General features: G+C 42.0%; 1 protein-coding gene and 1 pseudogene across 1 annotated transcript in view; both read right to left on the bottom strand.

The window, feature by feature from the left end:
• LOC110498790 (leucine zipper putative tumor suppressor 2 homolog) overlaps positions 1-12755 on the bottom strand; it is a 41870-nt gene extending 29115 nt beyond the window's left edge. The window contains exon 1 of the mRNA XM_021575413.3: positions 12056-12755. The gene's annotated coding sequence lies outside the window, so the exon portion shown is untranslated. The remainder of the gene's footprint in view (positions 1-12055) is intronic.
• Positions 1-23982, bottom strand: part of LOC110498715 (twinkle mtDNA helicase-like) — a 53450-nt pseudogene that overhangs the window by 7069 nt on the left and 22399 nt on the right.

Below are 23982 nucleotides of genomic sequence, written 5' to 3'. Positions count from 1 at the left end.
ATAGTATGGGTGGGATATGTTATCTGAAAAAAAATCTGTCATTGGCAGTGGTTTGGAACTCGCTTTGTTATTGGTCTATATGAACTTTTCTAAACTGGGTGGTTCAAGCCCTGAATGCTGATTGGCTTACAGCTGTGGTATATCAGACCATATTCCACGGGTAAGAAAACATTTCTTGTTACTGCTCTAATTATGTTGGTAACCAGTTTATAATAGCAATAAGGCACATCTGGGGTTTGTGGTATATGGCCAATATACCACAGCTAAGGGCTGTATCCAAGACATATGCCTTATTGCTTAAATACCGCCTGGTGATGTCACCAGGCAAAGACAAAACTCCACCCATGCAGAACCTGCTGATTAGAAGGTACTGTGTAGATTGTATTTTCAACTAGCAACCATCAGGAAATAACACTGATCAAATGTATTCACACTTTTACAGTGTTAGCTAGTTTCACCTGTTGTACAATATGTTATAAAACACATGAAAACTGAATTTTGACTGCATTGGGCCTTTAATATATATCCTGGATATCAGAGATGTTCGCTAAGCTCTTGATTCTTCAATTACAAGCAAGGAATATTGGAAAATGCTTTGAGCCCTATTTACATTTTTTCCTTCAGCCAGGCAGAGTAAATATGTTGGTAAACAGATGGAATTGCTAAGAGGACTGTGGCTTCCCACACATAATGCAGCTCAAGCCAATCCAGGCTTTAAAACTGGCTTCATAAACATCACTGTGGCAATATAATGCCAGTGTTGGATAATACCCTTGGTATGCAGTGTTTGCTAGAGAGATGCTTCCAAGACATATCAGATGATATGACAACATCATAGTAACTCCTGGAGGCTGATTGTTGTCCCACACACAGCCCACTAGCTGCTTAGCTGCGACAGCCCTCTCTTACCTCCTACTCTGGATCGATTGGCAGCAGTAATCCACGTTATTGCCCCACCAGCTGCCAAAGAGAGTGGGATTAAACGCCGCGCAGAGAGAGAGCGAGATAATTCTCAGATTACCATTTCATTATTCATCTGCCAAACAAGACCCTTCATAGACAGCAATCGATAACTCGAACCTCTGACACATTACTATCGACAGGCCTTTTTAGCAGGCTACCTTGGGGTTGAAGAGGCGGGCTAGCGAACCAGTTCGAATCCCAGATCTAACAGTAGTGTAGGATAGTGAAGTAATGGAGATCTCCAGCTATTTGATATCTCTTATCTGTTATAATCTCTTATTGAGGGGAGAGGTTTACAGGTTCATAGCCGAGGGTATGCTTGGATATCTAACCTGTATATTGATTGATTTAGTCACATACTAAGGGTGTTTGCAAGGACTTATAAACCTACCCTAAAAGGGGAAGTATTAGGTCAATTCTCTGCTTTGCAAAGTCATTGGCTGTGCATATGGCACTCAATTGTGCCTTTAGTGTGAATAAATGTCTGTTTCCACAAATAATCTCTGTTCTCCCCTTTCGCTCTTCATCTCATTCTCTCTCACTATCGCTCTTTCTCCACCCCCTGTCGGCTGCCTTGGTACAAAGCATGCATAAAACATAACTTGCAGCTTCAGTTTCAGACAGAAATGAAAAGACGATTTGAGTCACCCACTAGGGAAGGAAATCCCAGGAGAGAAAACAGGGAGTAGGACAAAACCTTGGCTGAGCCATAAATGTACATATCACCTGGTTATAGTATTTATGACCAGTAACTGATAAGACAGAGGATGTGATGTACAGCGAAAAAAAAGAAAAAAAGATAAGTGTACAACTTTACATATTATTTATCTAATTCTTATCAGGCAGGGGGTTCAGCTGTTCTTGCCACAAACATCAGGTCCATAATGTCCCGATTCTCATACATTACTACAACCTATTTAATATAGTTTTAGTCTGTGAGAGAAGAACGTTTTCATGCGAAATCTAGGCCTATCCGATTTGAGAATGACTAAAATGCCAGGATGTGGGACGCAGTCATAGTGTCCATCCTGCCGGGCCCAGGTCAGGTCAGGTCAGACCCCCATGGCGAGCTGTTGGATATTGGTCATTAGGGGGGAGTTGAACCCTGATTGAAGCTACCACACACTTCCATGATAAAAGCCTGGCCAAGAGCACCCTGCCCAAAAGCCTGCTGTTCAGTGCTGGGGCTCAGGGTGTATTTGGATGGCCGGAGGGCAAGGAAAGGACACATCTAAATATGCAACCATTCCGTTCTAGGTCAAGGGTTTACGCTGCTCAGTTAAAGATTTGATGAACATACTTTTGTTTGAGGGTATGCGTGACAAGATAACGTGCCCTTCAAAAACAGACTTCGTTGATTGACAGTTTGGGATTGTGAGGAACGGCAAAAGAGAGAAAAAAGTAAGGACAGATTAAGCCCTATAATCTGCAGGCAGGACAACCAGCAATCTATCATCCAAATCTGACCAAAAATCCCCGGGATCCCCCAGGACTGAGATCAGACTGAGTCAGATCACACTTTGCATCTCAGTGTTCAGTGTTCCACACTAGGCTAAACATTAAGACATAGGCTACAAACCCTTCAGATCAAGGTCATCATTTAAAAACACCCTTAAACATCTAGAGAGACAAAGTGGGCCATGAATGTCCAGTTGGATTAAATAGTTTGTGTCCATTTTACTGTTCTGCATCCCCCGGTGTTTAAATGGCATTTTCTTTCAATTAAGTCTGATTCAAAGTTGGATTCAGACTCCCCACAAGGGTTTGTTATTGCACAGCCGCGTGCCAAGGAGTTGGTTGGCTATACAGCACAAACAGATCTGGTATCGGGCTAAAGGCTTCAGCAGTGATGGGACCACACCCTAGGTGGAATTAAGGAAATGGCCACAGAGGTGGAATAAGGAAGTGATGAAACAACAGTTGGTCCATGATTGTAATGTAAACAGTCGAGGTAGAGGTTCTTGCTAACCACCAATCTAGGATCAGGTTACCTCGTCCAAAATTCTACCCTTAAATATGAGGAGGATTTTTAAAAATCTGACCATGGACAGGCAGTTAGGGGCCATTTCTACCAGCTCCAATACCACCAGTTCAAACTAGGTGCCACTGTCAAGGTTGCGTGAGCAAGGCCGAACTGTACGAATGTGTAAATGTGTCATTCTGTCCAAGAGATAGCATTTGTTTATGGACGGAATGGCACAGAAATTATACAGGCATCCATCTGTCCAGGAGAACACTAGTATACTTATCCATTAGGGAAAAGAGCAACCAAAACCTCAGTAATTTCCCCTGTCCTGAAAACACGCAGAATAAGAGGACAATACCATTCCAAATTCTAATGTACAGTAGAGTGGCTGGAGGGTACGGAGGGAATATCGTCAGACACAAGGACTGGGTTCGGAATTGCATAGATACTTCCATAGACATTCTAAAATGACCATATGCTAAAACTATAACTACTATAACTATAATGTAGGGAGTAGGTTTTGTGCTACTCCCTACATTACCCTTTAATGGAATATGAGACCACTGCACATTGTGAATCAAGGGTCATGTGGAGTCAAGTGTACGACTCCCCTCCTTGGTGAATGAAAAGAACAGAGATTACAGGGAGGTAGTCAGTAACTAAAGCCCACTGTAGGTGGCCACCCCACTGTGTGTGTCAGCAGTAGAGGCAGACCACCTCTCCAGACAAATTACTTCAGACCCAGTTCCCCTCAGCTTAAGCCGTTATGCAACGGTATGACACGTCTGCCCCCCACGTAGTCCTCCACTCTGCTCCAACAGGCCCCCCCGTACATCACCCTCTGCCTCCCACCTACAACACGTCCTGCTTCAATTCGCCTATCGCACCCAATCACTCAAACAGCTTCTTCCTACAGGACAACTACTATTATGTTCTGCTTATCAAAGGGTCACCTACACCTGACCAGTGTCTGCTTTTCATTGTGTGTGTGTGCCCGTGTGTGTATATACACATCTGCCTTTCTATCTTAGTGGGAGGCTAATCAGGCAAGAGCAATGAGAAAGTGTATTTAAAAATAACCAAACAAACAACCTCGGGGAAGGGTCGTCCCAGTTCCATAAGCCTGGCTAATACCTTGACGGCTGCAGGAAACTTTAGGGAGGGGAAAGTGAAAAGCAGCAGGAGTATTTGAGTATAGTCCATGAGGGCCGTCCCACACCAGCTGGGAATGTATTCATCACACAAACTACCGCGGCCAATCACAAAGCACTCAGGAAGGACTTTGCATTTTAACCATGTTATTTTTCAACCTCTACAATTTGTATCCAGAGTATTTTATTCATCTGAATTGACAGTAACCAGAACAGACACAAGGCTAACCTATTATTAACATTCCTTGATTGAAATCGGCAAGGCCCAGACCCAAGACAAGGTGCTAGACTGTCTAACTGTCCCCAACGAACAGCCCTGGGTCCTAGCCTAGAGCCGAGACGATAAACTGAAAAATATCGACACCGACCACTTATCCCAGGCATTTTGCAGATATCGTTCAATACGATAAGTAGCCTATATTATAGAAATGTGAATTTTGAAATAAAATAAGTTTGCTAATATGGGTCATTGTTATTGGGACAATTGATGGCGAAAACCAACAAACTAGTATTTGATGGAAAAGGATAGTTTAAAGAATCACATTAAGTCATCACAATATGGATTTTTGTCGATTTCACCCAGCTCTATCCTAGCCGCCTAGTCAATGTCATTCTTCCTTCTGTAATAACACATCCCTATCTGCAAAACAGTACTGCAATGAACCATCACAAAAGTAGTATTTTACTGACATTCAATCACCAAAGACCATGAGACTTGTGACTGACAGTCCGTGTAAAAATTAGGGCTGGGAATTTCCAGGGACCTCACGATAAGATATCACGATACTTTAGGTACCGATACGATATGTATTGCGATTCTCACGATTCTATATGTAGGCTATTGCAATTTGATACTGTGATTTTATTGAGATTTGATGCGCCATACATATTGCTCACTACACACCGAGTATACAAAACATTAAGAACTCAATCTTGAGTTGCACCCCCCCTTTTGCCCTCCGAGCCTTAAATCATCGGGGCATGGACTCTACAAGGTGTCAAAAGCGTTCCACAGGGATGCTGGCCCATGTTGACTCCAATGATTACCACAGCTGTGTTAAGTTGGGTGGTGGACCATTCTTGATACACATGGGAATCTGTTGAGCGTGAAAAACACAGCAGCGTTGCAGTTCTTGACACAAACTGGTGCGCCTGGCACCTACTACCATACCCCGTTCAAAGGCACTTAAATCGTTTGTCTTGTCCATTCATCTTCTGAATGGCACACATACATAATCAATGTCTCAATTGTCTCAATGCTTAAAAATCTTTCTTTAAACCGGTAGCCTTCCCTTCATCTGCACTGATTGAAGTGGATTTAACAAGTGACATCAATAAGGGAACAAAGCTTTCACCTGGATTCACCTGGTCAGTCTTTGTAAAGGAAAGAGCAGGTGTCCTTAATGTTTTGTACACTCAGTGTATGTCTGCTGCAAAGAGACGAGATGATCATGAAAAACAATTAGCTTTGATCAGTCATGGAAATAAAAGTGCTGACACATGTTGGCTCACTATTTAAAAATAAGATGGACAACATGCTATAAAATGAAATACACAAGAGTTTTGGCACAGGTACAACCGACAAGCGCTAGCTAAAGCTACATAGGGGGGAAAAAGTGGAAACTTGGAGTCAAAGTATCTATATAATATCATCCAAAATAATATTGCGATATGTAAAAGAAAGAGCGAGCTTTGGAGCAAGATAAAGAGGTTAATGTAGTTACAGTGGTGGAGTACTGACTGAATACAGTCGGGAGATATCAGGGTTTGTACTCCGGTTGTCTGCGTTTGACACTCAAGGAGATTACTGAGAACCAAAGGTTGAGAGAGCTGCTTACAACATGAGGCAGAGAGACCCTGTTTATGATCCGGCTCGAAGGACTAGTTCATTGGGATACACTATACAACTCAGAATTTTTTTTTTGCAAGGCCCCTAACCATATCGTGACCAGACCAGGAAAAACTCCTGCCTCTGAAGATGAGACATGACGTACAGTATTGAGCCTTCAATTAAAATCATCTCCAGTTTATCTGGATCTTATACCAACATTTTGGCTCAGAAGACCTTCAACCTTTCCCAGGGACTGAGAACTGGTGGGTTCCCCCTGTCCCTTTGACTGTCCCCTGTCCGTCTATGCCGTTCAGACACCTGTGTGGCCCAGCTGTTCACTGAGCTTAGAACATCACTAAAGCCTGGGGCTAAGACAGTGGCCCTGATCTGTGGTCTATCATCGAGCATTGGAAAGGATCCATTCTAAAAGGTAGGTGGTACTGTTGACAGATCTTTTACAAACACAGACCGATAGAAGTCGATAGGTGGTAGGCACACACTCGCACATGCACACACACACACAATAGACCTGAAAATCTCAACAGTATGTTGAGACAGAAGCGAGACACAAGCAGAACCTTTTATTAGCCTTCAGGTTAGGGGCCGAGCCTCCCTGAAGTTCTGATCTCGTCAATCTGATAAAGTCGTCAATCTGATAAAGTCGTCAGTGCTCAGCTCAGCCCTCCCTCTACTCGTAAACGATTGAGTCATTTCATAGACTTCTCCCAACCCAAATATACAAAGAACAAGACTTTTCCACCCATGGCGTTGTTGTTTTAAACTGTTTAACATACTGTGGTGAAGTGAGTGGGAAGGAGACTATGCAACATCAGAAATTACAATGAGAAACAGGAGGTGGACTCAGCAGCGGGAGAGAAACATAAGACAACCCACAGACCCTGAAGACATGGGGAAAAAGTACCTGTCCAAGCACATTACAAGATGCGCCATTTGAAATGAACTACAGTAATCACAGAAACACAATGGCACTTTACCATCCCTGTTATACAAAACAAACATCCCCCATACTACTGGTATTCTTATCTAGAGGGACTTGACCTTCAGTTTCAATATCTTTCAAGGGCAAAAACAATGTATCTACACAAGCAGTTCATCCACTGAACAGGGAAGGGGACACGGCCCTGGTTACAATAAACAACACAAACCCTCTTCCTCATATTCCCCAAGCTCCTTCTGTCCCACAAGGGGAATTCCTCCATGACACAGCGAAATGCTCAAAGACTACTTTGAAATATTGACAAAGCCCTCTACCTCACCCTTTTGCACTACTTGAAGAGCTTGATCCCTTTTCCAAACAAGTCCAATGCTACATAAAGTGCAGTATAACAGGTTACAAAAATGAACTTGATCATTGAACAGAAGAAAAATGACAGCATTTCTTTCAGATCCGGTCTTAAATTCCCTTTGGTCCTCGAGCCCAGATTAGGCATTACAGTTTTAGCTTCATTAAAGAGATGCAGCCTCTTTTGCGTGAGGATTGTCTCAGAGAAGCACATCTAAAGCCTGCTCTCTGCTGCCTTATGTATAACAAATACTGATACTGCACATCCATAAAAATGCACCAACAGCAGTAAATTGTTGTGCAAAGCAATACAATGCAAGAGTGGGAGTGGGAAGGGAGGTGCTGGGAGGATACTTTCAGCAGCATACCACCCTGCATCCCACTGCTGGCTTGCCTCTGAAGCTAAACAGGGTTGGTCCTGGTCGGTCCCTGGATGGAAGACCAGATTCTGCTGAAAGTGGAGTTGGAGGGCCAGTAGGAGGCACTCTTTACTCCGGCCTAAAAAACAAAATAAAAAGATCCCAGGGCAGTGATCTGGGGACATTGTAGGCTGCCGTCTATTGGATGGGAAGTGAAACGGGTGTCCTGACTCTCTGTGGTCACTAAAGATCAAAGTACTTAGAGGTCGACCGATTATGATTTTTTACCGATTATTGGAGGACCAAAAAAGCTAATACCGATTATTGGAGGACCAAAAAAGCCGATAGCGATTATTGGAGGACCAAAAAAGCCGATATCGATTAATCTGCCGATTTGTATTTATTTATTTGTAATAATGACAATTACAACAATACTGAATGAACACTTAATATAATACATCAATAAAATCAATTTAGCCTCAAGTAAATAATGAAACGCTATTAGCGCGCGCTAACTAGCTAGCCATTTCACTTCGGTTACACCAGCCTCATCTCGGGAGTTGATAGGCTTGAAGTCAAACAGCGCAATGCTTGACGCACAACGAAGAGCTGCTGGCAAAACGCACGAAAGTGCTGTTTGAATGAATGTTTATGAGCCTGCTTCTGCCTACCACTGCTTAGTCAGATACTTAGAGACTTGTATGCTCAGTCAGATTATATGCTATCTAGTAATTTCATCAACCATGTGTAGTTAACTAGTGATTATGATTGATTGTTTTTTATAAGATAAGTTTAATGCTAGCTAGCAACTTCCTTGTGGAGTGCAACGAGAGAGAGGCAGGTCGTTATTGCGATGGACTAGTTAACTGTGAGGTTGCAAGATTGGATCCCACGAGCTGACAAGGTGAAAATCTGTCGTTCTGCCCCTGAACGAGGCAGTTAACCCACCGTTCCTAGGCCGTCATTGAAACTACCTCTTTCCCTACTGTATCTATTTTATTTATTTATTTTGCTCCTTTGCACCCCATTATTTTTATTTCTACTTTGCACATTATTCCACTGCAAATCTACCATTCCAGTGTTTTACTTGCTATATTGTATTTACTTTGCCACCATGGCCTTTTTTTTTTGCGTTTACCTCCCTTATCTCACCTCATTTGCTCACATCGTATATAGACTTGTTTATACTGTATTATTGACTGTATATTTGTTTTACTCCATGTGTAACTCTGTGTCGTTGTATGTGTCGAACTGCTTTGCTTTATCTTGGCCAGGTCGCAATTGTAAATGAGAACTTGTTCTCAACTTGCCTACCTGGTTAAATAAAGGTGAAATATAAATAAAATAAAATCCCAAGCTTCCAATTGGCTCATCCATCCCCAGTAACTATTCTCCAGCTTGTTGCTGTAAATGAGTTCTCAGTCAAAGTCCTTGGTCAAATATTTTAAACAAGACCAGTGTCTCTCACTGTAGCAAAGGGAACAATTTCAGATGACTCATTGCATGTCCAAAAGGTTGTATGTAGGAATTTGACAACACCTAAAGCGTCCCAAGGCTGAGATTGCAGTCCTGGTAAAGACCTGGAAGAGACACTGTATCTGCCTACAATGTCTCTAAAGAAGTCTGCTATGTAAATAACCCTTGGCTCTGCAAATGTTTGCGTCCTCCATTGTCCCCCAGGCTGTTTGCTAAAGTAAGCACTTGACTTGAATTCAAACGTTAACAACATACAGTGCCATCAGAAACTATTCACACCCCTTGACTTTTTCCACATTTTGTTGTTGTTACAAAGTGGGATTAAAATGGATTTGTCTTTTTTTTGTCAACGATCTACATAAAATACTCTAATGCAAAGTGGAAGATTTGTATTATTTGTTATTGTATTAATGGAAAATAAAACACTAATATATTTTGATGAGATAAGTATTAAACCCCCAGAGTCAATACATGTTAGAATCACCTTTGGCAACTATTACAGCTGTGAGTCTTTCTGGGTAAGTCTGAGAGCTTTGCAAACCTTCATCTGCATAGTATGCAGCTGGCAATACATTTGTATTGTGCAATATATAAATAAATATATATTCTGTACAGCCTTCCTTCTTTACCGTCATTTAGGTTAGCACTGTGGAGTAACTACAATGTTGTTGATCCATCCTCAGTTCTGCTATCACAGCCATTGAACTTTGTAACTGGTTTAAAAATCACCATTGGCCTCAGTGAAATCCCTGAGCGGTTTCCTTCCTCTCTGTCAACTGAGTTAGGAAGGACACCTGTATCTTTGTAGTGACTGGGTGTATTTTTACACCATCCAAAGTCCAATAACTTCAATATGCTCAAAAATATTCAATATCAGCTTTTATTTTACATTTTTTTCGATCTATCAATTGGTGCCCTTCTTTACGAGGCATTGGAAAAACCTCCCTAGTCTTTGTCGTTGAATCTGTGCTTGAAATTCACTGCTCAACTGAGGGACCTTACAGATAATTGTATGTGCGGTGTACAGATATGGGGTAGTCATTCAAAAATCACGTTAAACACGATTAATGCACAGAGTTAGTCCATGCAACTTATTATCTGACTTGTTCAGCACATGTTTACTCCTGAAGTGATTTTGGCTTGCTATAAAGGGGTAAATACGTACGGACTAAAAATAGGATCTAAAAATAGAATTCCACTTCGACATTATGGGATATCGTGTGTAGATCAGTGACAAAATCTAAATGGAATCTAAATTCAGGCTGTTAATAACAAAACGTGGAAAAAGTCAAGGGGTGTGAATACTTTCTGAAGGCACCATTTCCCTAGCTAGCAAAGTGCTCTGTCTTTATTTACAGAGGATTCCTGTCAGAGGACAGGCTGCACATACAGACAAGAGGAAATGCTTTTTTAGCAAATTACACAAACAAGCACTCAAAAACACTATCCACCTGTTGCTTTAACCAACAATATTTTGGTCATAAGTTCCAAATTGTGGTTGTGTGTAGATTGATAAGGGGGAAACAAACTATACATTTTAGAATAAGGCTGTAACGTAGCAGAATGTGGGGAACGTCAAGGGGTCTGAATACTGTCCGAATGCACTGTACAGTATTTTGACATTATTAAGCTTGAAAAGTTGAATGGCTTCTTCCTGGGCATAAAGGCAAATCGCTATATTCAACGTCTCCTGTAAACCTAGCCCAAAGGCCGGGGGCGATATTGAGTCGTTTTCATTCTACCGTCCAAACGCACTGGGTGCAGCTGGCCATACATACATATCCCTCGTGGACCGATTCGTACCTAAAACATTCTCCCTTCAGGCTGCATAGGTTTCGATTATCTCCTTAACTTCATTTAATGGCCAGGAGGGGGGGGGGGGGTGGGGGTGGTATGCATACTTTCTTTATGAAACACCATTTTCCACCACCATACTAGAGTCGCTAAAGGCTAATCCCGAAAGGTGTGTTGCAGCAGCAGTGTGATTTCTCACCCCGAACCTACCGCTGCACAGCAGGCGTAAATTAAACGGAACCCCTGGGATGTAGTTTCAACCTGATTGGCTGAACGCGATACACACAGTTTGGGATTAGCGTTTAGCCATTCTAGCATGGTGGTGGACAATTGTGTTTCATAAGGAAAGTATGCATATTTTCCCAGTCTTTTTCAACTTTCTTGCCCTTTAAATAAAGTTTTGGAGGAAATCAAAGCTGATGCAGGCTGAATAGAGAATGTTTAGCGAACGGTCCACAAATGTATTGCCAGCTGCATACAATGCGTTTGGACGGTAAAATGAAAAGGACTCAATATTGCCATTATGCATTCCTGTCCTGAGCCAGTTATTGACAACTTGCTCTGCATTATTGACCTATCAGGATAAAGACATACATCAGTTAACATGCCACGACATGCATGTTACATGCCTGACGGTATAATGATAAACCTATCAGAAAAGTCATGTAGAAATTGACAGTTAAGTATGACAGCCGAAACCTGTGTCAAAAGGCTATACTGCCTGCCTTCTTTCAACATTTCTAGTATTCCCATATGGGACGCTCAGTCTCTTGTGAACAAAAACTATTATTAAAGTACATTTACACAACATATAACACAGGCTGCAACATTGTATAAATTACAAATGCCCTTTTCAGAAATCGCACCATTTCCTGATTGCAAAAATGCTAATAGTTCGCCTAATTTCAGTTAATGTGACCAAACAAGCAATTATCGTGCAGAGAATCACTGTACCATCTGAACCACTGTGAAATATATTTTCCATAACCAAAAATATTGTATTTTCAGCTGTTTGGAGCTGGTGTACAAAAATGAAAGATAGCAAAAACGAATCTTAAAAACATGAAACATAGAAATAAAGCACATAGAATACATCTACCGCTTCTTAGACTTGCTTTCAATGAGAATGACAGATCGATATATCACGTTTATGTGAATTTTGTCAAGTCGCCCAAAAAGTTACATATTGCAGCATTAAAAATTAAAACTTACCATGAAAAGCCTCGCTGCATAAATTCAGGATGAGGTTGACCGTTTTAAAAAAAAAAAACTCTTTATAAAATAACTGTTTGGCGTGGGTGTTCTGTCCTCTTGAACTGATCTTTCAATGTATCGTTTGTAGCTGGAAAAGTTTTCGTGCGTAACATCTCCGTCTCTTCCTCTTTGTAACGAACGCGATGTCGCGTGTTGTTGATGTGAGCGCTCTAGCACACTGTTCCGACTGCTGAATTTGTGCTGAACGCTTGTAGAAAAATGCCCGTTGAGTCTGTTTTACTGAGCCCAGCCCCCAATAGCTACACCACCACTGGCTCAACTAATGGGATGACCAATGAGTTGAAAAATGGGTCTCTTGCCTTGTCTATGACCGCTGTTTTTGTGATGCTGTATGTGCAAATGGAAGTGGAAATGATGATTTCCTGACAATAACAGCACCTCACAACAACCAATAGTGAGTGACCTTCAGTGTAAGATTTTACACATATAGCATGTCACTCTGACTGTCATAGGCTACTTTAAGTCACAAGTAAATGAACAGGTGACTTCATTATACAATTGTTTGTCCTGAAGATAAGTAACACAGTTTCCCTACCTGTTCTAGCGCAACAGCTTCCCCTCTATTCTAAATATGTAAAACCAAGTCGTACCGGACTCGCCTCTATCGTCATAGACTGGCTTTTACTCACTGAAATGAAACAAGCCCACATATATACAGTAATATACGGTGGTAGAATGTTATTTCTCTTCCACATACTAACGTTTCTATTGTTGAACTCAGCATGACCCGTTACCGGGTCCCCATTACACTATCCCGAGACACTGCCTAGTGACAATGCTCCCTACACACACACACACACACACACACACACACACACACACACACACACACACACACACACACACACACACACACACACACAACTGTGTACACACTTTATGAACATGACAGATTTTTCAAGCTTGCTTTTATTTGAACAGAGTTGAAAACCATTCTCACAGTAATTGGATTTACCAAAAGGCTGTTTTGTGCCCTGGGGTAGGGTTCCAGGCATCAATACAGATCATTCTAAATAAATCAGCCATACAAGGAAATGAGGGGAAATTCAACCATAGGCCTACTTATTTGACCACGGGACAATTTGAGGAGCCTTTTTGTTACATTCATTGATAATTGTGTAAATTGGATGCAAGTGTATTAACAATGAGACTCTGCAAACCACTGAATGTTCTCTCTCTCTCTCTTGCAGTATGAGCAATGGGACTTTTTGTGTTTTTGTCTTTCCACTGCTCTCCCTTCCCTTTAGCCAGGGGTGCATGCTCAAGATGTTTATCATTTCAAGACAGCTTGCTTAGCTGTAATTTGAGTGGTAATGGTTTCCACTGTGTCCAGTGTTTTTGTGTGTGTGTGTGTTGGGGGGGGGGTAGCTCAACTTGCAGAATGGAAATAATCATCCAAAAGTAATTGGCCAATGAACATAACTCATTTAACTCAAAATGGTCACTCAGTGGCCCTGCAATGCACACAGACTAGGTCATTTGAGAATATATTTCCTTCATTTGAAACCTGTCCAAGTTTCCATTATGAGCACATAGCACAGTGCATGCAATGACAATAAATCACAATGGCTTCATATGCCAAGGAACTTAAACAAAGAGACATTCACAAGTTATAATTTGCCTATTGTAAACTGAAGCTTTTGCAATAATAACTTGCACAGATTGCCAATTTTTACACATGGATATGATCAGGGTTGTATCGGGTAAACACACTACACCGGAGATGTTCTGTAATGATGTTCTGCCTTCTCGCTCTTGTTTCACTTGACATGACATGTGTAGAACACTTAGGAGGCCACTTGCTTCACCCAACCAGATCTTTATTTAAATTTGTATTATTTTTGTGCATTCTACACACATTTCACATACATCACACTTTTTTTAAACACTAGTTATATAGCTAAATATATATTGAACAAAAATATAAACGCAACATGCAACAATATCTAAGATTTTACTGAGTTACAGTTCATATAAGGAAATCAGTCAATTGAAATAAATTAATTACGTCCTAATCTATGGATTTCACATGACTGGGAATACAGACATGCATCTGTTGGTCACAGACACCTTAAAAAAAAAGTTAGGGCCGTGGATCAGAAAACCAGTCAGTATCTGGTGTGACCACCATTTGCCTCATGCAACGCGACATGTTTCCTTTGCATAGAGTTGATTGTGGCCTGTGGAATGTTGTCCCACTCCTCTTCAATGGATATTGGAGAGAACTGCATAACGCTGTCATACACGTGGATGTAGAGCATCCCAAACATGCTCAATGGGTGTTATGTCTGGTGAGTATGCAGGTCATGGAAGAACTGGGACATTTTCAGGTTCCAGGAATTGTATACAGATCCTTGCGACATGGGGCTGCGCATTATCATGCTGAAACATGAGGGGATTGCAGTGGATAAATGGCATGACAATGGGCCTCAGGATCTCATCACGGTATCTCTGTGCATTCAAATTGCCATTGATAAAATGCAGTTGTGTTCGTTGTCTGTTTATGCCTGCCCATACCATAACCCCACCGCCACCACGGAGCACCCTGTTCACAACGTTGATATCAGCAAACTGCTCGCCCACACGACGCCATACACGTGGTATGCGGTTGTGAGGTGGGTTGAAAGTACTGACAAATTCTAAAAATGACGTTGGAGGCGACTTATTGTAGAGAAATTAACATTAAATGATCTGGCAACAGCTTTAGTGGACATTCCTGCAGTCAGCATGCCAATTGCACTCTCCCTCAAAACTTGAGACATCTGTGGCATAGTATTGTGACACAAAACTGAATTTTTTAGAGTGGTATTTTATTGTCCCCCAGCACAAGGTGCACCTGTGTAATGATCATGCTGTTTAATCAGCTTCTTGACATGCCACAACGGTCAGGTTTATCTTGGCAGGAGAAATGCTCACTAACAAGGAAGTAAACACATTTGTAGACAACATTTGAGAGAAATAAGCTTTTTGTCTGTATGGAACATTTCTGGGATCATTTATTTCAGCTCATAAAACATGGGACCAAAACTTCACATGTTGCGTTTATATTTTTGTTCAGTGTAGTTATTTGATATACATTACATCTGGATAGATAGCACTTAAACACATCCAGTACATATTATAAATAGTATGTTCAGTCATAACTATTATAGATCATGAGCTTTTAAAACCAGCCCTCAGCTGCTCGCAGCCCATCCCACCTATCTCCGTAAACCACCCTCTTGTGATTTCCATGTGCCATATATGAGATGGTTGTACGCCCCGTTCTGTTGGTGGCAAGACTTTTGTGACATAATTTATAATACCTACCATGCCATGACAACAACCATAGGAGTTGGATATACAGTACAAACAGATCTGGGACCAGGTTACATCAGTGAGCTTTCCTTTCCCCTCAATGCATTCAACCGTTTCTCTGCTGACCCCCTGACACCTGAGCCCAATGCCTACCTGCCCTTTCTAACTTGCTCAGCCACTCTGACACAATGCAGGAAATCAGGACAGCACAAAATCACCTATCATGTGATCTACTCTCTTATCAGCTTAACACCCTATTTTTTCTGGCCCTGCAGATCACAGTGTTGCATCCTAGTGTGTAACGCTCATGTGGTTTCGATGCCGTAGTTGGTTGGGGCATGTGTTGTGGGATCCATTCAGTGGTGTAAAAATACTTTAAAATACACACTTAACTTTGTAGGTGTGTCTGTACTTTACTTTACTATAGATATTTGTTTAAACATTTACTTCACTACATTCCTAAAGAAAATAACGTACTTTTTGCTCCATACATTTTCCCCGAACTCCAAAGTACTCATTACGTTTTGAATGCTTAGCAGGACAGATAAAATGGTCCAAGTAACATCAAATCTAATTTTATTTGTCACATGCGCCGAATACAACACATAACATGAAATGCTTACTTACAAGCCCTTAACCAACAATGCAGTTCAAGAAAGAGTTAAGAAAATATTTACAAAATAAACTAAAGGAATTTTTTAAATAAAAAGTAACACAATAAGATAACAATAACGAGACTATATACAGAGGGTACTGGTACAGAGTCAATGTGCAGGGATACAGGTTAGTCGAGGTAATTTGTACATGTAGGTAGAGGTAAAGTGACTATGCATAGATAATAAACAGCAAGTAGCTGTAGTGTAAAAAAAAATGGGGGGGGGGGTCAATGTAAATAGTCCAGGTAGCCATTTGATTAATTGTTCAGCAGTCTTATGCCTTGGCGGTAGAAGCTGTTAAGGAACCTGTTGGACCTAGACTTGGTGCTCCAGTACCGCTTGCTGTGCGGTAGCAGAGAGAACAGTCTATGACTTGGGTGACTGGAGTCTCTGACAATTTTGTGGGCTTTCCTCTGACACCGCCTAGTATATACTGTAGGTCCTTCATGGCAGGAAGCTTGGCCCCAGTGATGTACTGGGTCTTACAGTCTTACAGTCAAATGCCTAGCAGTTGCATACCAGGCGGTGATGCAACTGGTCAGGATGCTCTTGATGGTGCAGCTGTATAACTTTGAGGATCTGAGGACCTATGCCAAATCTTTACAGTCTCCTGAGAGGAAAAGGGTGTTTTCATGCCCTCATGACTGTCTTGGTGTGTTTGGACCATGATTGTGGTTATGTGGACACCAAGGAACTTGAAACTCTCGACCCGCTCCACTACAACCCCGTCGATGTGAATGGGGGCATGTTAGACTTACACCTAGACTTACAAAAACCCCTAGACAATACAAAAACTAAACAAACCACCATCGTCACACCCTGACCTAACCAAAATAATAAAGAAAACAAAGATAACTAAGGTCAGGGTGTGACAGCTCCTTTGTCTTGCTCACATTGAGGGATAGGTTGCTGTCCTGGCACCACACTGCCAGGTCTCTGACCTCCTCCCTATAGGCTGTCTCATCGGTGTCGGTGATCAGGCCTACCACTGTTGTCATCAGCAAACTTAATGATGGTGTTGGAGTCGTGCTTGGCCACACGGTTGTGGGTGAACAAGGAGTACAGGAAGGGACTAAGCACGCACCCCTGAGGGGCCCCCGTGTTGAGGAACAGCAGGGCAGATGTGTTGTTGCCTACCCTTACCACCTGGATCCAGTTGCAGAGGGAGGTGCTTAGTCCCAGGGTCCTTAGCTTAGTGATGAGCTTTGTGGGCACAATGGTGTTGAATGATGAGCTGTAGTCAATGAACAGCATTCTCACATAGGTGTTCCTTTTGTCCAGGTGGGAAAGGGCAGTGTGGAGTGCGATTGAGATTGCATCTGTGGATCTGTTGGGGCAGTATGCAAATTGGAGTGGGTTTAGTGTTTCCGGGATGATGGTGTTGATGTGAGCACTTTATGGCTACTGACGTGAGTGCTATGAGTGGTAGTCATTTAGGCAGGTTAACTTCAGTTTCTTGGGCACAGGGATTCTGGTGATCAGCTTGAAACATGTAGGTATTACAGACTCTGTCAAGGAATGGTTGAAAATGTCAGTGAAGACACTTGCCAGTTGTTCCGCGCATGTTCTGAGTACAAGTCCTGGTAATCCGCCTTGTGAATGTATTGATGCTTTGCCTGTGATGGTTCGTCTAAGGGCAGCATAGTGAAATGTCTTATAAGCGTCCGGATTAGTGTCCTGCTCAATGAAAGTGGCAGCTCTAGAACTCTAGCTCGGTGAGGATGTTGCCTACAATCCATGGCTACTGGTTGGGATATGTACGTAGTATGGTCACTGTGGGGACGACGTCGTTGATGCACTTAATGATGAAGCCGGTGACTGAGGTGGTATTCTCCTCAATGCCATTTTATGAATCCTGGAACATATTCCAGTCTGTGCTAGCACACTTACAACCTCATGCTAATCACATTAGCCTACGTTAGCTCAACCGTCCCGCGGGGGACCCACCGATCCTGTAGATTAAATAAATCTCTGGAACATGCTAACATCTCTGTTGACGAGTCTACGATATGTAAAACACTAAACAAGAATGGTGTTCATGGGAGGACACCACGGAAGAAGCCACTGCTGTCCAAAAAAAAGAAGAGCATCTGGATGTTACACAGCGCTACTGGCAAAATATTCTGTGGACAGATGAACCTAAAGTTGAGTTGTTTGGAAAGAACACACAACTCTATGTGTGGAGAAAAAAAGGCACACCAACATCAAAACCTCACCACAAGTGTAAAGTATGGTGGATGGGGGATCATGGTTTGGGGCTGCCTCAGGGCCTGGACAGCTTGTCATCATCAATGGAAAAATAAATTCCCAGGTTTATCAAGACATTTTGCAGGAGAATGTAGGACTATCTGTCCGCCAATTGAAGCTCAACAGAAGTTGGGTGATGCAACAGGACAACAACCCAAAAGACAGAAGTAAATCAACAACAGAATGGTTTCAACAGAAGAAAATACGCCTTCTGGAGTGGCCCAGTCACAGTCCTGACCTCAACCTGATTAAGATGCTAGGGCATGACGTCAAGAGAGAGGTTCACACCAGACAAAATTCCTCCTGACCGTTGTGCAGGTCTGACCGCAACTACAGAAAACGTTTGGTTTACACGGTGTGTTCAATAAAGATATGAAAATGTATAATTGTTTGTGTGTTATTAGTTTATGCAAACTGTGTTTGTCTATTGTTGTGACTTAGATGAAGATCAGATCAAATGTTATGACCAATTTATACAGAAGTCCAGGTAATTCCAAAAGGTTCATATACTTTTTCTTACTTCTACTTTCTTAAATTACATTTCCAACTGCTTTCCATGGAATAAAAACAAGATATCAGTCATTACTCATAATCCTGCGTTTTTATCAATAAAGGTTAAAAGAACTTGAACGTTTTGTTTGGTATTTTCTAATGTGCTTGTAAATGAACAATAAGGACAACGACTGGGAAATGGGGATAGCAAGTGTTATTTTCAGTCATTGTGCGGTCCACATGTGCCATTCAATATGAGCATACATTTTCCTTCTGGTTCGATTCAGTCTCCCTGGTTTTTATCTGTTGTAATTCTACAGGCATCAGTCTGGCGATTACTGCCTGGAGCTGGAGACTTGACCGGTCCTCCAATCAAGCAAACTATCCTGTGTAGCCAATCAGAGGGCCAGAGGAATTGCTTTATTATCTAGTGAATGGTGCACTTACTTTGATGCCAGGTTTATTTAAGTTACAAGGCCTGAAGGTGTGTGGTATATGGCCAATATACCACGGCTAAGGGCTGTTCTTAGGCACGACGCAACGCAAAGTGGCCATATACCACACACCCTCTGGTTACCAATGTAACTGGAGCGGTAAAAATACATTCATACCCGTGGTATACCATGGCTGTCAGCCAATCAGCATTCAGGGCTCAAACCACCCAGTTTATAATACTCTTTTGGTAACTGAAGTACAATATCATATGTGTTTTTCTAATGTAATGTTTCAGTCTGGTACTTTATTTCAGATTAAATGACCTGATGATATCCAATACAGACACAATACTTCAAACCAAAAAGATGAAATCCTTTGATAAAGGTAAAATGCCATGCCTACCACTATCTACATCGCTCTACCTTACCAAGTCATTCTGAAAAGTCGTCATCACTTTAGTAGGCATAAGGACTAAAAACATGAATAAAAAATGACCCTCGCTCATACATAATAGACGGGTTGGCATATTTCGAGGGTATATTTATGAGGACCATTGGGGGGACACTGCGCAGTTAGTTAATCGGCTTTTGGGACATGGCTTATGCCTATAATGCTGCAATTAATGGCTGTGCTGAGAGATCATTGGCTCTGGTAGAGTATGCTGCACACCGACTTTCATGGTGGTGTAGACAGACATTGCATGCGTTTGGTAATAGTGGATTAGGCTTACTAGGGCCCACTTTGAAGGTGCCTGTACAGATGCCTAATTTGAGAGAGAGTTCAATTGGCTTTTTTCTCTCGGTTGGAGGCTCTGGAGTATTAGCTACTCCTGCTTGGCTGAGCACAGCTCTCTCCCACTCTCTCAATTCAATTCAATTCGAGGGCTTTATTGGCATGGGAAACATATGTTAACATTGCCAAAGCAAGTGAAGTAGGTAATAAACAAAAGTGAAATAAACAATAAACATTACACTCACAGAAGTTCCAAAAGAATAAAGACATTTTAAATGTCATATACAGTGTTGTAATGATGTGCAAATAGTGAAAGTACAAAAGGGAAAATAAATAAACATAAATATGGGATGTATTTACAATGGTGTTTGTTCTTCACTGGTTGACCTTTTCTTGTGGCAACAGGTCACAAATCTTGCTACTGTGATGGCACACTGGTATCTCACCCAGTAGATATGGGAGTTTATCAAAATTGGGTTTGTTTTCAAAATTATTTGTGGATCTGTGTAATCTGAGGGAAATATGTGTCTCTAATATTGTCATATATTTGGCAGGAGGTTAGGAAGTGCAGCTCAGTTTCCACCTCATTTTGTGGGCAGTGTGCACATAGCCTGTCTTCTCTTGAGAGCCACGTCTGCCTATGGGGGCCTTTCTCAATAGCTATGCTCACTGAGACTGTACATAGTCAAAGCTTTCCTTAATTTTGGGTCAGTCACAGTTGTCAGGTATTTTGCCACTGTGTACTCTCTGTTTAGGGATAAATAGCATTCTAGTTTACTCTGTTTTTTTGTTAATTCTTTCCCATGTGTCAAGTAATTATCTTTTTGTTTTCTCGTAATTTGGTTGGGTCTAATTGTGCTGCTCTCCTGTGGCTCTGTGGGGTGTGTTTGTGAACAGAGCCCCAGGACCAGCTTGCTTAGGGGACTCTTCTCCAGGTTCATCTCTCTGTAGGTGATGGCTTTGTTATGGAAGGTTTGGGAATAGCTTCCTTTTAGGTGGTTGTATAATTTAACTGCTATTTTCTGGATTTGATAAGTAGCAGGTATAGGCCTAATTCTGTTCTGCATGCATTATTTGGTGTTTTACTTTGTACACGCAGGATATTTTGCAGAATTCTGCATGCAGAGTCTCAATTTGGTGTTTGTCCCATTTTGTGAATTCTTGTTTGGTGAGCGGCCCCCGACCAGAAAGGGCAATGGGTTCTATAACTGATTCAAGTATTTTTAGCCAGATCCTAATTGGTATGTCGAGTTTGATGTTCCTTTTGAGTGTATATATTTCCTGTTTGAATCCATAAGGAGTACAATCTGTGTCTCGTGTATGTCCTCAGTGGGTGTGGGGCTGTTTTCAGGAGGGCTATAAGGGTGGCTGACAGGGAGCGTACTCAGAGGGGGTGGGATCCTGAAAAGCTTGGGGCTTTTCATTTGTCTGTTCTGCTGTGATGTTGACTTATGGTCAGGGTCTGGGGTGGACTGTTCTGCTGTGGTGTCAAGACTTATGTCGGGAGCTGAGGTGGCCTGTTCTGCTGGCTTCTCTGCGGGGGTGGCCACCTCTCTAATGGTTGTTCTCTGTCACACGCCTTCCCCCCCACCCTCTCCTCCAGCACTCTGATCCTCTCCTCTAGTGCTCTGTTCTTCTCCTGCTGCTGCTCTTTCTCCTGTTGATGTTGTCTCACCACAGTCCAGAGTGCAGATGTGTCTCTCTCCACCTCCAGCTCTCTGGGTTTGGTTGAGGGGGTGTTGTTGAGCTGGATGATTTTTTTGTGCTGACTGGAGTGAGTTCACCTGCTGTTCCAGCTCCACCTGCCTTACCTTCAGCTGGGTGAATCTATCCTTCATTTAAATGAGGGAGTAGCACTCTGTGCTGGGATTTTATATTTTATTTTATTACATTACATTTTTAACCTTCATTTAACTTGGCAAGTCAGTTAAGAACAAATTCTTATTTACAATGACAGCCTACACTGGCCAAACCTGGACGACGCTGGGCCAATTGTGCGCTGCCCTATGGGACTCCCAATCACAGCTCTCTCTTTTTTGATAATGTGAAGATCCGGCTGAAATGGTTTGGGGTTTCCCTGTACCATTACTGTCACGCCCTGACCTTAGTATTGTTTGTTTTCTTTATTGTTTTGGTTAGGTCAGGGTGTGACATAGGTGATGTATGTGTTTTTAACTATCTAGGGGTTTTGTAGGTTTATGGGGTCCTTTACTATCTAGGTGTTTATGTATGTCTATGGTTGCCTAGATTGGTTCTCAATTAGAGGCAGCTGATTATCGTTGTCTCTAATTGGGAACCATATTTAGGCAGCCATCTTCTTTGGGTATTTTGTGGGTTATTGTCTATATCTATGTCTAGTTGCCTGTACTAGTATTATTATAGCATCACGTTTGTTGTTTTGTATAGTTCGTTAAGTTCGGTTAACTTCGGTTTCATTAAAAGTATGTATTCATCTTACGCTGCGCCTTGGTCTCCTCCGTACAACAAACGTGACTATTACTGTTCCAGATTTGTACACGTTCACATTTGCTGACTACTCATTGTCTAATATCCTGAGTTTCCACCTATCGGTAACATCCCCCCTTTTAACAGAGGGGTAATGTGTTAATATAGCACTGTGCCATGCCAGGGGATGGTCTGTGTTAATATAGCTCCATGCCAGGGAATGGTCTGTGTTAATATAGCACTGTGCCATGCCAGGGAATGGTCTGTGTTAATATAGCACTGTGCCATGCCAGGGGATGGTCTGTGTTAATATAGCACTGTGCCATGCCAGGGAATGGTCTGCGTGGAAGATTAAGTTGCTTATGTTCCCATCTTTATAACCGTTAGCAAAACGTGTAGATTGATTTTCTATAAGGAGCTTCATTTTGTACTCCTTTCTTGCCTTGTAATTGTTTTACATTCATAGGGTACTATATTTTAATTACCTCTGGGCTCAAGGGCTTTGAAACCTTTCACTTCCCATGTCAGTGATAATTAAAGTTGTATCTTTTGTCCTTGGTAGCCTTTATTTAGCATTCAGTCCTTATAATGTAAAATATATCATTGTAATATATTTTTCTTCTTGGCTTTTGAAAATAAGATTTAGCTTCAGACTAAACACTCACTCAGTTCCAGGTTGGATGGTGTTTTCAGGTTTCTGTTTGCCAGAGCATTTGCTGCTTGCTTGGGAATAAGCCTTGCAGATAATATCCATCCAAAATCAGGTTGTAGGTTTGGAGTGAAGGTTATGTTGTGGAGGGTAGCATCCTGTATATGTCCCTGCCAAAAAAGTCTAACTCTAAATCTATATATTTTTTAAAAACATGCTGAAAAATTTGGGAGCTCATCTGCTCATGACCTCTATGTGGCTCTGTTATCTCTCTTTCTCTCCTGGCTGTCTTGTGTGAGGTGTCAGAGGCCTGGCAACTCATTCAGCATGTAGTGGGATGCTAATTTTGAAAGCTCCCTCATTAGTAGTACGAGGCCCTCACTCCAGCAGAGTTTTTTTGTGTGTCCTCCACTAGGAGTTCAATGGCTCCTAAAAGCCCCACTCCACAGCTTTCAGACTCACTATCCACCCTCTCTGATTATTTTACCCTCCATCTTTCCACCTCCCAACACCTAAGCCTCTAATGGTCTGACCGCTGCATTTAATTATACATCTATTATCAGCCCACCGCCAGCACCTTTACCATGAAATCCCCCTTTTCCTCTCGCTCTCCCACAGGGCTCTGGATTATATTGCATCCACATCCACCCTGATGGTGGACAAATTAAGCCGTCGGGAAGCCGTCGGGTCTCTCTGGGTCTCAAAGCACATGATGTAAGACCGGGCTCACTTGGCTTGTGCTCTCCAGAAATGCCTCCTGTCGCATTCAAAGGCAAATTGCAGGCGGTTGAGCACAGTGTGTAAGAGTGAGACAGCAGGAGTGTGTCAGAGCGAAGTTCCAGCCCTGATCACATGTGGTAGCAAAGCATGTGAGGCCTCTGCAAACTGTGTGCACACTTCACCGAGTTGAA

The sequence above is a fragment of the Oncorhynchus mykiss genome, chromosome 20, assembly GCF_057628025.1.
Source record: "Oncorhynchus mykiss isolate SJ-2025 chromosome 20, ASM5762802v1, whole genome shotgun sequence".
Lineage (NCBI taxonomy): Eukaryota > Metazoa > Chordata > Actinopteri > Salmoniformes > Salmonidae > Oncorhynchus > Oncorhynchus mykiss.
Note: the sequence above shows the minus strand (reverse complement) of the source record. Positions and strands in the feature narration are given on the sequence as shown.